Genomic DNA, 17,480 nt, shown 5'->3' with positions numbered 1-17,480 from the left:
GAAGCCACACAGCTCCCGCGAAGCCTGCAGCGCCCCCGGCCCTGCCTGCCCTGCTGGGGGACTGAGCGCCCAGGGCCTCCCCCTGGGCCTGCCCCAGGCTCGCCTCTCCCGGAAGCCCCTGCAGGCCAGGTAGGGTGGGGGTGGGGTGCCGGCGGGCTCCAGCCCCACCTCTGTGTGGGTGCTGCCCTGTGCTCGTCCAGCTGAGCCTGGACTTCTGCATTTGCCAAGGGCGAGGGTGGGACTTGAGTCTGGCCTGGGTTCCAGCGCCACTGCATGTGGGAAGGTCTCCCTGCGCCTCCCCACAACCCAGCCTGGGCCCAGCCACCCTCTGCAGGCCCCCACCCCAACCCCTGCTGCCCCTTTAGGAAGGCGGGGGGGGGGGGCTGTTCCAATCCTGTGACTCCCGCCAGACATTCCAGGGGTGACCTCAGGAGTTGCTGGGGGAAACAGCGAGAGTTGGGGTTCTAGAACGGGTGTCTGGGGCCATTCAGGGCAGGAAGAGCGGTCAGTGGTCCGGGGACCCACGTCACTATGGAGTCCACCGAGCCCACTCCCCAGCTGGAGTCTGCTTTGTTCCCTGAGAGCCCGACCACCTGCCCCCTGTCTTTTTAGAAGGGGGCCCCGGAGGCCAGGCTGCCCCACCACGCGGACACCGTGGGTGAGTCGGAGAGGAGGGGGAGGGGAGGCTGAGGGGCTCAGTGCTGGGCTGGGGCCCTGTGTCCCACATTCCTGTCTCGTCCGGTCTCGGAGCTGCTCTGTCTGGGACGATCACCACGAACCCCGTACGACTATCTAATTTTAAATGAAAGGGAAATAAAATGAGTAATTGTGTTTCCCACTCACACTGGTCCCAGCCCCGGTGCTCGGTAGCCACACGGGTTAGCGGCGGCCGCGCAGGCACAGAAATGCCCGTCTTCACAGGAAGTTCTCCCGGACAGTGTCCGCCTCGTCTCTAGAGCAACCGCACGAGGTTGAGACTGTCGCCCCGTTTCACAGATGAACACACCGCGGCTCAGAGACTGGCGGTGACTTGCTCGTCATGCAGCCGGTGGGTGTCAGAGGGCATAAGAGACAGGTCTGGCAGGTCTTGGCCTGGATGTGGGATTGGTGTGCACCGTGTCCGGCTGCCCAGCGGGCTGCTTCTCAGCATGGAGGGGACCGAGGCCACACACGCTCTGGGACTACTCCCTCTCCCGCCCGTGCTCAGTCACCCAGTGGGGAGTGACGCTTTATTGAAAAGGCAAAGCAGGGATTAACATTCATTTTGGGGCCTCCCGGGCCTTAGGAGGGACTCTGGGAAACTTCACTGGGCTCTGAAACACTCCTTTTTAAAAGTGGGAGAACAATAGCCAAAAGGTGGAAACAACTGACGTGTCCCTCAACGGGCGCATGCACGTGGTCTGTCCACCTAGTGGAATATTACTCGGCCATGAACAGGAACGAAGCAGTGGCGCCTGCTGCCATGTGGATGGACCTTGAGAACATGACTCTGAGAGAGAGAAGCCAGACACAAACAGTCACGTGTTGCGTGATTCCATGGATCCGAAACGTCCAGAGCAGGCAAATCCATAGAGACAGAAAGCAGAGTGGTGGTGGTTGGACGGGAGGGGACGGGAGTGGCTGCTGGCGGGGCGGGGCTTCCTCTGGAGCTAGCAGAGGTGACAGCCGGGCAGTCTGTGGGTACACTCACCCGCGGAGGGGTACGCCGCGCCGTGGTGGAGGCGGTCGGGCTCCTGCTCTGTCTTGTGCGCCGAGAGCAGGGAGGGGAGGTGGAGCTGTCTAGGTGGAGCAGGTGTGGATGTCCATTGCAAGGTGTTTTCAGGTTTGCCAGCTGTTGGAACATTTTCACGGCCAAGTGCGGGGGGGAGAGTGAGGAGAGGGCCGTGAAGGCCATGCAGAGGCAGGATTCCGCCCCGGCCTCTGGCGCTGGCTTCGGGCCTCCCGAGCCTCTGTCCAGCTGGGTGGTGAGCCAGCAAGCGGGGCGTGTGGGAGCTGGGCGGGGCTGCCCGCTGGGCTCCACATCCACGCCGGGTTCCCGGGTTCCCGTCTCTTCCTGTCCTGTTGTGTCCGTGTTCCCGTGCCCAGAGTGCCCGCTGGGAGACGGGGGGCTTACCCAGATGAGCAAGCAGTGGGGTCACAGAGACGTGACCTGACTTGCCCTGGACACGTGGTCTCTCAGGGAGAAACGGGGGCGTCAGCCCAGCCAACTGTCTGCTACTTGAGTGTAGCTGGGCCAGTGCAGAGGCCGGTCCTGCAGCTGGGTTGTGGCTGGAGGCCACAGCGGGGGGCTGCCAGAGCCGTGGCTGGGGGCAGCCCAGGAGTGCCGTCCCCCAGGTGGGCCTGGGAGGCTGAAGATCTCCCGCCGTCCTCCCTCCACATCCTGCTCAGGTGGCTGGGATGAACCCCTCCAGCAGGCATACGCCCCACACTCCTGAGGGTGCAGGTGTGGCCGGCCCGCACGGGAAAGGGTGACTCAGCATTTGGCCACGCCGGTGTTCAGAGGCAGGTGCAGGTCAGAAACGCCTGCCGGACACCAGGGCCCAGCCCTCTGGGAGTGTAACGGAGCATCCTGAGCCTGCCGAAAAGCCCTGAGGTTCTGCCCCCCTCCAGGGCGGGGAGCTGCTCTCTGCCCCCCTGGGTCAGATAGACTCCCTCCCGGCGGCCGAGCCCCCGGCCCAGAGGCCTGGTTTGGGGGAGGCTGCACCAGGAGGGGGGTGGGATTGGCTGCTCTGCCGCCTTCCCTCCGGCATATGGCTCCCCTTTCTCCATGGCAACTTAGCTCAGTGGTCCCAGCGGAGGAGAGAGAATCAATTCTCCCTCTTTCCTCCCTCCCTCCTCCTCCCCACCCCTTCCTCTTGGCCTTCCCCCCTCCCTCATCCCTGCCATCCTCGGCTGGCTGTCTGTCCATCCCAGGGGACCTCAGGCTTCGAGGCGCCCTCCCCCTGCAGCCATGGGCAGCCAGCAAAGCTGCCTGCTGGGGGCCACGCCCTGAGGTGGGGGGGGCCAGCTCCTGTGGCGTGGGGCTCCCGACAGCTCTGACACTTTGTCCTCCCTCATCCCCCCTTACATTCCCTTCCGGAAAGGTAATTTTCTGCTATAGCTGTCACAGCCTGAGGACGGTGTCTGAGGCAGGGAGGCTCGGCCCTGGTCACGTGGGCTGCTCGTTTCTCGGAGTAGCTGGGATGAGGCGGGAGAGGCTGAGTCTGGGGGCGAGGGTCTCCTGGGCAGCTGCGAGTCGCCGGGCTCCGGCCTCCTGGTGCTTGGGCACTGCTGCCTGTGCCCTTCTGCTTTGCCATATAACTGCTGCTCAGTGGGAACAGTCTGCCTTCCTGGACCGCGGTCTGCGGGGCAGGGGCATTTGGAGGCACGCAGGGCACCCCGCGTGGCCGGCTGGGGCGCAGGGTCCCCTGTCCAGCCCTCTCACCTGGCAGTGGTTCCGTGGGGGAGGTTCTGTCCTGTAACCAAGAGTTTCCAAGAAGAGGGTGCAGGGAGAGTCTCGGGCTGGCTGACCCGGGCAGAGCGGTCCTGCCAGCTGGGGCAGCACCACCCTCCGTCGGGGACAGTCCCTCAGCAGAGTTCGGTTCAGGCGGCTGCCCAGCGGGGAGACATTTTCCATCGCCTCTCCCTCCCTTCAGGACACTGTCCTGGAGGAGATGAAGTGGACCGTGGGTGCCCTTCCGAGGGGCGGTCCCCAGACCTGAGCCCCACCCCGTGACCGCTGCCTCCTGCGCAGAAACATGTCCCTCGTTGTCAACCGAGCACCCCTGTGTTGGTGGAAAGTGAGGCCTGCCGGGACCGGGTTTACATCCAGTTCTTAGAAGCTGCGGGTTTGAATGGGGTCTGAGAGGAAGCCTGTGTGATCTTTAAATAGAAAGAGAACACGGAGCGGCCCTGCCCGACTCCCGGGGAAGTTCAGTTTGTCCCAGGTAGCAGAGAAACGGCTCAGGACTCCGAGCACGGACCCGGCTTGGGGGACAAAACCACGGCAGGGGATCTGGACACTCGGGCACCTGTCTCCGAGTCGGGCTCCCTGGCAGCCGACCGGCTTCTGTTCCGCACCGGCCGGCCCCTGATGGATCGCTTTAATAACAGTCAGCCTCCAGGGCGCCGGGCGGCTCCCCCTCCGCTTCTGTGGTCGGGCCCCTTGAAACCGGCGGGGTGTTCAGATCCCTAAGCCCTGCTCCTCTGAAGCTGCCCAGAGCCTGGCCCCGAGGTGCTTCCCTTTGATAACCAGACGGTTCCTGCCGGGCAGGATGAGAAGGATGCTTTTGTGTCTGTCTGTGCTGTGTCTTGTGTTTCCTTTGCTTGGAGCCTGGAGGCTGTCACCGGGACCCTCCCGGCATCCGGGTGCCGCGCAGGCTCCTTAATGACATTACCCGCGTCTGGACTCCGGCTGCTTCGCTGTGAATTCTGATGGGTTCACGCGCCGAGTGACGGGAGGGGAGGCGGCACGCCGGGTCTGTTTGGTTTGGTTTTGCTTCGCCGGCGAACGGAAAATCTGGTGTGACACGTAAAAAGGTCAGTCCCGTGAGTGGTGGCGCGGGGGGCTGGCCGGGCGCCCCTGCAGCTGGGGCTCCTCTGCGTGTGCAGCCGGGTGGGGCTGCTTCGGTGCCCCCCGCGTGCATCCCGTCAGCAAACCCGACGCGGGCAGGGCGGCAGAGCCCGGCTGGCCTCGGAGGCGGAGGGAGGCTCCGCTCCCGTCCCGGGGACTCCTGAGAGCTGGGTCCCGGCCCCTCCCCCGCCGCGTCCTCTGGCACAGGGAGCCTGCCGCTTCCCTAGTGCGGTTTCGCAGAGCCGTGACTTTCCTGAGCGCCCGCAAGTAGCTGCAGAGGGTTGTGAGCAGGTCGGGGGAGGGCGCTGACCGCTGGCAGCCGCCCCGGTCCTGTGGGCAGCTCGGTCCAGGAAAAGTGCAGCGATCGCCGGTTGGCTGGCGTTCAGGCGGTGAGTGGTTCTGTCTTCTCTAATTCGAAGGCAGCTCTGGGATCCAGGGACGGGGACGGTGGGCAGCCTGGCGGTTTAGACAGACCTCGCGAAGTTCAGGACGCTCCGAGGGGAAGTGACTCTTCTCGCGTGCTGGCCGGCAGTGTGCGGGCGTCCACCTTCGGGGCTGGGCAGTGCCGGCGGGGCGGCAGGGATGGCAGGGACCGGACCGGGACCGCATCCGCCCGGGGGGGCCTCGCCGGTGCCGCGCCCACCCAGCCCCTCGCCCAGCTTTGAGGAAACTGTCGGTGGTGGGGGTTCTTCGTTTTCATTACAGGAGTAGCTTAGGAACCTGTGCAGGAGGAAGGCAGCCCCTGAATGTCAAACTCTCCCTGGTCTCTCTTGCGCTGTCCCTGAACACACACGCACAGGCACACGCACAGGCACACACACAGCAGCTGGCTTTCTGCTCTGGGTAACACAGTCTCCCGGACACCTTCTCCGTGCCGATGAGATCCGACAGCAGCCGTTCTGTGCGTTGCTGTCAGCTTAGCGTCTCACCTGAGGGAGCCCGTCCCCATCGCTTCTGGAAAGAGCTGCCTCTCTCTCGCTGTCCCTCTTCTCCATGCCCGCCCCTCCCCCACGCTCCGTGGTGCTGCCAGGTGTGTGTCTGCAGGGGAAGCCCCCAAGGCCAGCTTTCTAGCCTGGGCTTCCAAGGGGCGCAGGTCAAAGCAAGGAGTGGTGTGAGAGGGACGGCTGAGCTCGAGGTGTGTGTGTGCGTGTGTGTGCATGTGTGTGTTCATGCGTGCAGGTGTGCTTATGTGTGCGTGTGTGCATGTGCGTGTGTACATGCCCGCCCTTCCGCATTGGTCATATTTTGGCATCTTTAGCTTTGTTTTCCATTTCTCCCCATTTTCTCATTTATTTCCCAGAGCAAGGCTCAGCAAACTCTGAACTGGGATCTTAACACCCACCTCACAGGCACTTTCGCAAATGTCATCTCATTGAACAGTTTGCAGCCACCCTGAAAGCACTTGCTGTTGTCCCATTTGGCCTATGAGCAAACTGAGTCTCAGGGCAGCTGAGTCACCGCCCTGGGAAGGCAGAGCCGGGACTCAGATCTCTGACGCATTCACTCACTCCTTCCTTCACCTGTGAGACATGCAGGCGGCTCTGCACCGGGCTCAGGGGGTTCCTCCGGCCCAGCTGTCTGAGGAGAGAAGCAGAGAGCAGGCCGGGGAGGAGGGGCGGCCCGGGGCCTGCGTGGGGAGCCCCTCGTGGCCCCCCAACCCCAGCACGCTGTGCCCACCCCGAGTGCGCTCGTCAGCGCCGCTCTGTAGAACCTCGATGGGCTGGGTCCTGATCCGCCCATTCGTCTGCTCGGGGGACAGCCAGGCTCACTTTGTTTAGAAGTTTGTTACACCGCCCTGCCGTCAGGAAGGTGGTCTGCAGAGCCGGGCTGTCTGTTTTGTGCGAAGGACTTTGGTGTGGGCGGCTCGGTGCAGTCGGAGGAACAGTAGGAGGTCGTGCCTCAGTTTCCTCGTCGGTGACCTACCGATGGCACCGCCCGCTTCACACCCCTCAGCCTGAAGGAAGCGGGTGTGAGGGTGCCTGGCATCAGGGCGCGGTGACAGGACTGTCCTCACGCACTTAACGTCCGGGTCCCCGTCCAGAAAAGACTGGAGTCATAGCGGCCGCACAGGTACTCCTGAGTTACGACAGGGTCTCGTCCCAACAAGCCCATCCTGGGCTGGCTATCCTGAGTCGAAGGGTTTGGCCCGGCCCAGCCCACCTTGCACATGCTCAGAGCACTCACCTGGGCCTGCGGCTGGGCACCGTGATCTCACACAAAGCCTCTGGTGTGTAGAGTACGGGAGCACATACTGCCGGCCTGGGAACGGATCAGAATTCACATTCTGAACGACTTTCTACTGACGGCGTCTGGCTCTCCCGCCGTCATCAAGTTGAAGGATTGTCCGTGGAACCCGGGAGGCGGGGACCGTCCGTATAGATGATGTGCGGATAGGTGCACAGACAGAGGGCGCGTGCCCAGATGGTGGAGCCGACGATTCACAGGGAGCCCGGGACAGGGTATATGAGAGTGAGGGTCCTGTGTTACTTTTGCAGTTTTTTTTGTACATTAGAAAAAAAAAGACTGAATCATTTGAGGGGCTTTCCCCAAAGGAGGCGGAATAATGACATAGCAGAGGAGGTCCTACCTTAAGGAACCCACAGGAAGCCCCATGGACAAACCCAACGGCCGGCCAGCCCCGGGTAGAGAGGGAGCCAGCAGGCTCTTAGTGGGCACGCGGACCTTGAGCTCAAGCTCTTTCCCAGATCGCTCCCTGGGCTCAGTGTCTGGTCACCAGGCTGGGCTGCCTGCCCCACGGCCCCTGCCCGGTGGCCTGAGTCACCTTCCCGGGGACAGAGCCTGCTGCCTGCCTCAGGCCTAGAGAAAGGTGGCTACTTGACGGGCACTGTTCGGTTTCCGTCCAGCCCACAGGTGCGTATGCGCCAGCCGTGTGGCCCTGTGCTGCTGCAGGACATGGCCACCCCGATCCTTGAGTGGCTGTTGGAGGGAGGGCTAGACCCCGTCCAGCTCTGCGCCAGGCGGACCTCCCTGAGCAAAGCCGAGCTTGGTGGGAATGAACGGACCAGACACCCGAACGTGCTCTCGTCCGTCTGACCTTGCAGCAGCCGCCCACTCTGTGCCTCAGTTTCCCCACCTTATTGCCGCAGCGGGGAGGACAGAAGGTGACATCCAGAGGAGCGTGGGAGCGTCCGGTCCATCTGTGCCCGTCTCACACCCTTGGGGGTGCACCCCTGGCCTGGGAGAGCAGGGGAAGGCAAGTCAGGACCCCGTCCTCACCCCAGCTCTGCCGTCAGCCGTGGTGTGAGCCCTAGAGAGTTCCCTGGACCTCTAGAACCTCGGTTTCCTGGTTTGCACAACAGAGTTAAGGAGGGGTGGCCTCGGGGACAGAGGGGGGTGCCCTCGGGGACGGAGGGCATGGGGCCTGCAGCACACTGTTCCGCCCGGCGCCCCCACTTCACAGCTTCCGAGGTGTGGGCACAGCGTTAGCTCAGCCTGTGACGGCGAAGGCAAACGGTTGCTTTTCAAACACTCCCGCCGCCCGACTTGGTTTGCCCGCGGGGCCCCAGGAATCGCGGGGCTGAGCTCCTGTCTCCAGAGCTCTGGGTTGGGGGGTGGGGGATGGGAGGCCGTGGCTGCAGGCAAAGAAACCTCGTGGGTTCGAGCCCTGGCCACAAGACGTGCAGAAGCCACTTAATCCCGAGTCTGTTTCCTTTGGTGGAATGAGGGGCTCTCCTCCCGCTTGGGGTGCTGGGTGACAGCTGTGAGCCTGTGTTTCTGGCCTGGCCCGAGGACGGAGATGACGGGGTGGTCGTTTTATAGGGCTCTCCTCCAGTGGAGGACTTGGGAAAGGGATTGGTTTCAGAGGGCCGCGGTGTACCAGAGGTTGTCCTAGGATCCGGGCCAGGCCAGCTGCTGGTCGTCCTGCTCCCAGTGTTGGGAGGGCGGGCGCTGTGTCACCGCCGCGGGCACAGCGGGGGGCACGGCCACAGGCACAGCGGGGTGCAGGGCCACAGAGCTGCCTGTGCCCTGGGAGATGGAGGCCCGGGCTCTGCCAGCCCCCCGAGGGCACATGGCACATGGCAGGGCAGTGTTACTGGTGGGAAATCAGGGGCGTGTCTCACGGTCAGAACTGGGTGTGGTCAAGGCACCAAGGAGGGGCCTTCCCTGAACCCAGAAAGAGCAGGGGCCAGAATTGAGGATTGAATCCTCATCCAGCAGCGTCCTTCCTCTCCCCTGCCTCCTCTGCCCCCACCACACCCCTGCACAGTTTGCAGTTGTGGAGGGGCCGTGGGGGCCATGGGGGCCTCCCTGCCCTGCAGCCCTGGCTTGGTCGCAGCATCTCAGGGCTGCCTCTCACCCACCGTCCCTCCAGGTTGGGCCGATGCATGAAGGGGCATGTTGATTCCGGGCCTGTAGGGGGCACCCCCACAAGTAGCCCAGGCTGAAGAACCGGTTGGTCCCCGTGAGGTCATTTAGAAGGCAGCTGCCGGAGGAAGAGGCGCGGCCCCGCGCTCTTTGGAGAGAGTGCTCCAGCCAGTGGGCAGCCGCGGGCCTCTGACCCCTTGGCAGTCCGCGGGACCGCGCCAGTGTGGCGGCCAGGGGGAGGGGCTCCTGGCCTGGCCTGGCATGTGTCACATTCCTCTGAGCCACCAGCCTGTGCCAGTCTGTGCATTCCTGGAGGGCACCCAGCCACTGCCTGCAAGGTGCTAGGGACGCAATCCCCTCTGCTGGAGTCGGGAAAGGGATGTCCCGAAGGGTCAGGGACCTGCCCACTCCAGCTCCCAGGGCCCGAGCAGCACTAATGGATACGATGTTCTGTCTGCAGCCTGGTGATTTTCGGGGTCTGGGCCCAGGTCCCACCGTGGGTTGGAGACGGGCAGGATTTATACCCCGGGGGGGCAGTGTCCCGTGCAGGAGAGGTGGCTCTGGAAACTGCTTGCCTCACCGTGGAGAGCTGGCCTGCCCCCTGCCCCTGTCCACCAGGGCCTCTGGCCGGGTCTCACTGCCCTGGACCCTCAGCCCGTCTCCACCAGTGACAACATGACGGTATGTTAACACCCAGGCTCAGCGCGTGGGCTTGGATTCGGCTTTGCATTCTCCAAAGCGTGTTGCACGGGGTTTCCCCTTGGGTCTTCCTTGGCCTCGGGAAAGGGTCAAAGCAGAGGCCTGGATCCCTTCCACGCAGGGGCAGAGAACTTGAGTGAACTGCCCAAGGTCAGACAGCGACTGCTCCGGGACAGAGTGCGGACCTCAGGCGTTTATAGCAAACGTTTGCTAGGCGCCCACCTTTACTGAGCAGCTGCTGTGGCCGGGCCCTGGGGAGCCACGGGGATAAGACGCCCGAAGGTGAGCGCGGTGACCTCTCAGTCTGGGGTGGAGAAAATGAGGCACGTGACCTCAGGCAAGCCCTGCGCAGAGAGGTGCAACCAGGCCGTTTGTTCGCATTCTCTGGGGGCCTTCCCAGTACCCTCGGGGACGTGCGTGAAACACAAGGGCCTGGGCCCCCCTGTTCCTGGGCCGGGAGGGAGGGCTCACTACAGTTTCTGAGGCAGCTCATCCCTGTACCTCTGTTTGAGGAATGCTTGACTCAGCCATCTTGGCGCCCTTGGGGCTCCGAAGTCACCCGTCCCACGACGGTCCTGAGCTTGTCGCTGGGTGCGACAGCGCCCGCATAGCTGGGGTGGTGGGGTGCCAGGTTTGCAGACACTGAACTGTCTGAGCTCCGTCCGCTGCAGGGACCCGGGGAAACCCTGGTCTTGGTTCTGAAGCCTCCAGGAGCCGCGGCCAGCTCCCCACCCCGGGGATAGGTTCTCCAGCGTGGAGACGGGGAGGGGGTGGGATGCTGAGGCCAAGTCGGGGTGGGCGTCAAACATTCTCCTGAGGGAGACCTGCCGTCCCTGGGGTAGGACCTCACCCGAGGGGAGTGTTCAGCCTTTTGCCTGTGGCTGGTGCCCCGAGGATCTGCAGGGCTGGGCTGACCGGCGCTTCCCCTTGAATATCTTCATAGCGGACGCGACAGGGCTTCTCGCCAGCTCCTCGAGTTCCCTGAGCTAGCTGGACGGCAGCCCTGGTGACAGCCTGGTGACAGGCTTCGGTGCCACACCCCCAGCCAGCAGGTCCTCTCCCGCTGGTGCCCAGAGCAGGCGACACTGGGTCATATCCAGGTGGTCAGCTCTGGGCACGTCCTGCCTCCCGACGTCACAGACCCAGCGTGCTGGTTTCTTGGGGCTGCATCCCTCCGATCTCCGCTCCTGCTCCCTTGTCCCCTCTGTGTCTCTGTGTGTTTCTTAGAAGCACACCCATCCCTGCCTTTTGGGTTTATCCTAAATTCAGGATGACCTCCTCTGGAGATCCTTAACTAATTACAGCCCTGGCCGGTGTGGCTCAGCGGTGAGAGCGTCGGCCAGCAGACCAGAGAGACCCGGGTTCGGTTCCCGCTAAGGGCACGTACCTCGGTTGCAGTTTGTCCCCGGCCCTGGTTGGGTCGCGTGAGTGGCGACCACTCGATGTGTCTCTCTCACATCGATGTTTCTCTCTCTCCTTCCCTCTCTCCCTCTCGCTCTATCTGAAGATGAATGCAAAAATGTCTTTGGGTGAGGATAAAAAAATAAACACATTTAATTACACCTGCAAAGACCCTATTTCCAGTGAAGGTCTCCTTCTGCGGTTCCAGGTGGACATGAATTTGGGGGACTCTACCTACACCCTGCACACAGAATGTCACCGGGGGAGGAGCGGGTCTGCTGCGCCGGCCCGGGGGGCACTGGGTTGGCCGTTGGTCCCTGGAAGTAGATCTGGGGCTTCTGCAGCCTCAGGCCCTGCGGTCCGTGAGGGCAGCTTTGCCTCTGTTCATAGAGTCAGAGTCCAGAGCAGAGGCTGTGGGGCAGCCACCTGGAGAGGGTGTGTCCCTTGGACTCCTCCTTGAAGGTGACCTGGAAAAGAAAGGCTGAATTTGGCTCTGAAGAGCCAACCCAGACCTCAGGTCGCGTCAACACCTGGGAGGCAAACTGCTCAGCATCAGAACTTCCTAGTCGTGCCTTGTAGGTAGTGAGCCTCCCGTCCTGGGAGGGGGTCCAGCGGCCCTTGCAGGTCGGTACTGCAGATGGCATTGCCGTCCCTGAGAGCTCTGAGCCTGTGCTTGTCTCAGGGATGGATGGTCCCATCTGACAGTGCGTGGGGGAGCTCGGGGGAGCTGGGGGAGCTGGGGACCCCACTACAGGGCAGTCCCAGGCCCCCGCGCCATTCCGGCTGGCTCGTGAGTGCAGGTCAGCAAGCCCAGCCCTCTCTGTGCCCTCTGCCCAGTGGGATTCTGAGGCCGGGTCTCCCTCCCCTCGGCTGTCTGGTAGCTTGGCATCCTGCCCCTGTCTCGGCTCTGCCTCTCTGACTGCCCAGCTCACTGCACACACCCCGGGTGCGCTGTGGACTGTCCCCTTGACACCTGGCTCCCGCAGGAGCCCGTGGCTCCGTGTGTCTCCGTGTGTCCAGGACCCCTCCCTGGCCACACTTCGGCGTGATGCCCTGTTCTCCATGGTCACACCCCGCCAGACTGCAGGCTTCAGGAGGGCCTCTCCCTCAAGGCCCGTGTCCCCATCGGCTGGGGAAGGACAGGCCCTACTGCTCTGAGGCCTGGCCTGTGTGGCTTCTACCCATTCCTGACGTCCAGGGGTGATGGAGGGGTGACTCTGACGCGTGCCCAGAGCCCTGCCCTGCATGGCTGGGACCGGGCACCCTGTGGCTGTCCCTCGGACCCTCCTGCTCAGAGAGGGACAGGCTCCCCAGGACGATGAAGTCCCCGCTGCCTCACACTCAGGGACTCGAACGTTTTATTTTTATTGAGGTGACATTCGCATGACAGCATCGGCCATGGTGACGTGAACAAGTCGGTGACATTTGGTGCGTTCAGTGTTACGCATCTGCCACCTCTGCCTAGTTCCAGAACATTCTCAACACCCCGGAAGGAGACCCCGCGCCCAACTCTGGGGCTTAAATTTTTTTTTTTTTAATTTTTATTGTAAAATACACATAAGTGCCCAGCTCGGTGGCACTCAGCCCACTGATGTGGTTGTGCAGGGGTCCCCCTGTCACCCCATCACCTCCCCAAACTGCAGCTCTGCCCCAGGAAACACGGACATGCCCTCCCCCAGCCTCTGGCACCCACCGTTCTACTTTCTGTCTGCATGGCTGACTGCTCTGGGCGCCTTGGACAGGTGGGTTCATACAGCATTTCTCTCTTTGCGACGGGCTCATTTCACTCAGCGGAGTGTCCTCCAGGTTGAGAATGTCCTTCCTGTTAGGGCTCCCACTGTACGGATATACCCGATGGGAGAGAGAAACATCGATGGGTTGCCTCCCGGATGCGCCCTGACCGGGGATCAAACCCGCAACCTTTTGGTGACGGGAAGATGCTCCCATGAGCTGAGCCGCTCCAGCCGGGCACGTGCCCCCTCTTTAGGCTGTTGCGATTCCAGTACAGGGCCAGGGTCTGGCTGAGCCCGTCAGATCCCAGTGCACCTGCCATCGATCTGTGATGAGCTCCAGGCCCCTGAGCCCGGCCGCCGCGGAAAGATGGTCAGTGCGGTGCCCCCTCCTGCAACCACTCAGCCGTTGCTGCCTGGAGGCCCCGTTTTCCCCTCCAGAAAAGACGGGGCGCAGCATGCTGGGGACCTCGGTCCCGGCTCGAGCCTGCTCGTCCCCTGCTCGTCCCGACTCCGGAGTGACCGTGGGCAACTCCCTTCTCTGAAGTCTCGCCTGTCAGACAGGCCGCTCCTCTGGGGATGCACCTCAGCTACTCACCTGGTGCCTGGTCCCTCGGAAATGCCCGAGCGGCTGCCCTGTCCTCGGTCCTCCCTGACCTCCAGCCTGATCCCCGTGTTCGCTGAGCACCTGCGGGGGGAGGGGGGGGGGAGTGCCCAGCAGAGGTGCTGTGAGGACCTCGGAGGGCTGACCCGGCATGTCAGGCCGAGGACGGGTGTTACCCTTCGTGTGGGTGCCCAGTGCCTCAGTGTCACCTCATTTAATCCCACCCCACCCTGCGAGAGGGTTCGTGTTCCTTCAGACAGGTAAACGGAGGCCCAGAGTGGTCAGACGACTTGCTCAAGACGAGCGTGAACCTGAACGTGGGTCTGTGTGGTTCCAAAGCGGGTCTTTCCGTGGCCGCCGGCGGCCTCCGGCGGGCTGTGTGTGTCTCCGCCTGTCCGTGTGTTTCAGGCGGGGGACTGTGCCCACCCCCGACGCCCCCGTCCTGCTGGGCTGTTCAGCTGCCTGCTCACTTCCCACCCTGTTGACACTCGCTGTCGCTGGGCTGGTTTTGTTGTTGCCCCAGCCAGCCGGGCAGGGAAGTGGCAGACTGTGCGCAGAGCTTCCCCAAATAGCCCCGGCTCCCCGCCAAAGACAGGGGAGCCAGACTGTGCGGTGGGCCGGGGCCGTGAACATGACTCAGTTCCCGGCACCCCGGCTACCCCCTCTTCTTGCCGGCTCCTCGAGTTCTTCTGCCCTCGCCGCCCCCAGCCCGGCCTGCCAGATGCCCCCTGGGCGTGCCAGGAGGCTGCCTGGCTGCCTGGCCGGGACAGGTTTGGGGTGGCCCCGGCCCCGGAATCCAGGGTTGTCACTCGCTCCCCGTGGCTGACTTGCCCCGTGACCTTGACCAAGGCCCTGCTCTGTGGCTTCGGTTCTCCAGCTGGAGATGGGAGGGCACCCTGTGTTATCGTGAGAACAGAGGCCCAGACAGGCAGCTGGTAACAAGATCGGCGAGTTACTGCTCCCAGTCCTGACTCTCCAGGGCACAGCTCAAGGGGACGCCCGTCAGGGGCCTGTGCTGCCACCCTCTCCTCACCGCCACCGCAGTGGCTGCGCCGCCATCGCTTGGGTCTCATTTGCTGGGCACTTGACAAATTCATTGCCTCCTAACGGATCCCCCATACCCTGTGGGGTGCACACACACGTGGCATCGGACCATTTATTTTATTCTTTTATCCTCACCCAAGGACTTTTATTTTTGCATTTATCTACAAATAGAGCAGGAGGGAGAGAGAGAGAGAAACATGATGTGAGAGAGACACATCGACTGGCTGCCACCCACACGACCCCACCCGGGGTCCCCCCGGCAACCGAGGTACGTGCCCTTAGCGGGAACTGAACCTGAGACTCTCTGGTCCACGGCCGATGCACCAACCGCTGAGCCAAACCAGCCAGGGCGGCATTGGACCTTTTATACACATAAGAACTGAGGCCCCAGCCCTGGCCGGTTTGGCTCAGCGGTTAGAGCGCCCGCCTGCGGTCCAGAGAGACCCGGGTTCGGTTCCCGCTAAGGGCACCTACCTCGGTTGCAGTTTGTCCCCGGCCCTGGTTGGTCGTGCGGGTGGCAGCCACTCGATGTGTCCCTTTCACATCGATGTTTCTCTCTCTCTCTCTTCCTCTCTCTCCCTCCTACTCTACCTGAACAAAAAATGGAAAAATGTCCTCGGGTGAGGGGAAAAAAAAAAAAAAAGTACTGAGGCTCCAGAGTCTGACTCGTCAAGACCGAGGGAAGGAGTGTGATGGGAGCCCCTTCCCCCGAGCCTGTGCTCCGCCCTTAGGTCCTGCCCCGTCCAGGGCGAGCCTGTCCCTGCCCCAGGGTTTCCCCTGCAGACCCTGGACCCCTTCTCTCGGGCTCCGTTGTTCCAAACGCCAGCAAGGCCTGAAAACCAAACGCTTTTCCATAACTCATTTGGCAGCAAAATCTCGTCTGAACTGAGGTGAGGCTATTTATAGCCCGGGTGAGGCTATTTATAGCCCGATGTGTTCTCTGGTCACATATTCCTCCGCAGGAACGTGGAATCGGAGGATTGGGTGCCGGGAAAGGCAGTACCACCCCTCGGAAGCCGAGGAGTTCCGAATTCCTAACTACGCCCGGCCCGAGGGCAAGGCCTCTCCTGTGCCCGGTCCAAACAGCAGCGCCCCCCCCCCCCACCCGCAGTGCCCCTCCAGATTCCTGGAGCTGAAGGGTGATGCCACCCACGGGCCTCCAGCACCCAGCCCCCGGCAGTACCCAGCAGCTGGGTAATTTTAACAGCACTGTGGGAGCTAGAACATGTCTCTATTGCCAGGCACGCGTGGGGTGCTCTACACACTGATGTCTGACCCCCTCGCCGCATATATTACCGCCCCCTTTTACAGATGAGTAAACTGAGTCTCAGAGTCGTCAGTATTGTTTCTGAGGACAGAGAGGTGAGGAGGGCAGGTGCTGGTGCTCAAACCCGCCCTTCAGTCTCGCTGCCTCTGGGGGAGGGGTGCCTCCCTGGATTTGCACGTTGAAGTCGGGAGGGAGCAAGGGCAGGGGGGCCCTGGCAGAGGGGAGAGAAGCAGGAGCCCCCTGGGCCCACCTCCCGCCGTGGCAGCCCGAGTGCTCATGGTGTCACTGCTTTGGAGCCCCGCGGTTTGGGGACAGCCGGCGGGGGTGGGATGTGCATGCGGAGAGCTGGAGGTGAGGTGCTCCCAGGGGCCCGGCCCCAGCTTCTGGGGTGGTCTGGGGGGCTTGCGGAGTGCATGCTGGTTCGGCTGAGTTTCCAGGACGCTTTGGGAGTGCGCCAGGTGGGCCAGGCGGGGACGGGCTTTTCCACGCAGGAGCAGCGAGGGTGAACCTCAGCAGATGCTTCGGGAACACGGCGGGGCGCCTGCTGTGGGGGTGGGGGCGGATTGCTGGCCTTGCCGGCTTCAAAGCTGGAGCCCAGGGTGGCTCTGGGGAACCGCGATGGGGTGGACGGAGCCGGGGGGCCTCAGAGGTCCTGGGCCTGGGGCGCGAGGCCTGGAGTGACTTCTGGGGCTCTGGGCTCTGAACCTGGAGGGAGCCGTCTAATGTCCAGTGCGGTCGGATGCCCTCGGCCTGCACCTGGAAGGAGGATTTGGGAGAACCCAAACCGGAAGCGTGGAGACCAGTCGGGAAGCTGTTCTGTCACCAGGGAGCCCGACAGGGCCTGCACCGGGCCGAGGGAGCCCAGGGACGACAGGCAGGCACGTGAGAGAGACCTCAGTTCTGTGCGGTCATGTGGAATGCCCCCTGGACAGGGACCTCAGGTGGCACTTGGGGACCTGGCACCACCTTGGCCTGGTCCCTGGCCAGGGAGCCTTGGGCCGAGCTGCCTGGCCTCGCCCACCCAGCCGCGGCTCCCTCTCCGCGAATTGTCCACACGGAAGGGATGAGGGGTGTGGGTTTGTAACAGGAGTAAAAGCTCAGGGGACGAGGCATGGTTTGGTTTTCACTCCCAGAGGCCCAGAAAGTCACATCGGAACCTCTGGGTCCCTTGGGTCTGTGCAGCCAGAAGGGTTCCGGTCGCCTCCCTGACACCTGGATGGGAGAGGATGGGGGTGGGGACAGCCACACCTGGCTGGGGCCTTGCCAGGGGACCATTCCTCCCCCTCCCCCGCCCTCTCCTGTGTAGTTAGTAATTCAGGGCAAGCCAGATGGCCCTGCTTCCCTCCCCTCCCCCCTGCTCTTTCATGGGCTCCAGGACTCATTCCTCCACTCGCTCGTGGGGGGGGGGGGGGCGGGCATCGCCGCAATCAGCCCAGCGTCCAGGAGTCTGCGCTCCCACCGCCAGCACCCACGGCCTCAGTGGGCCCAGGCACCCCGCCGAGTGTGTGGGCCTGTTGCCCCTGGAGGTGTGGGGGTGGAGAGGAACCTCGGGAGCCACTGGTCCTGCCTTCCTCCCCCCTCGATTCACTGGGGGTCTGTCTAGGGCACTTTGTAAACACGTATGGGGTGGGAGATCCATGGGACCACTTTGCTCTTCCCAGTGGTCCCGTTAGAGACAGACACACGCCCCACCCGAGCTCCATCTCGTCCAGTTTGGGCTCCGAGGCTGCAGAGCCCTCCAGCCTGTCCAGGCGAGCAGTGACCCCCGTCCGCACCTGCCTGGGCCTGTTCAAGGCCAAGGGCCGGACTTCAGTGGACAGGGAACTTCTGGGCCTGCAAAGCCCTGTGGGGAAACTT

The sequence above is a fragment of the Molossus molossus genome, unplaced genomic scaffold (assembly GCF_014108415.1).
Source record: "Molossus molossus isolate mMolMol1 unplaced genomic scaffold, mMolMol1.p scaffold_m16_p_22, whole genome shotgun sequence".
Classification (NCBI taxonomy): domain Eukaryota; kingdom Metazoa; phylum Chordata; class Mammalia; order Chiroptera; family Molossidae; genus Molossus; species Molossus molossus.
Note: the sequence above shows the minus strand (reverse complement) of the source record.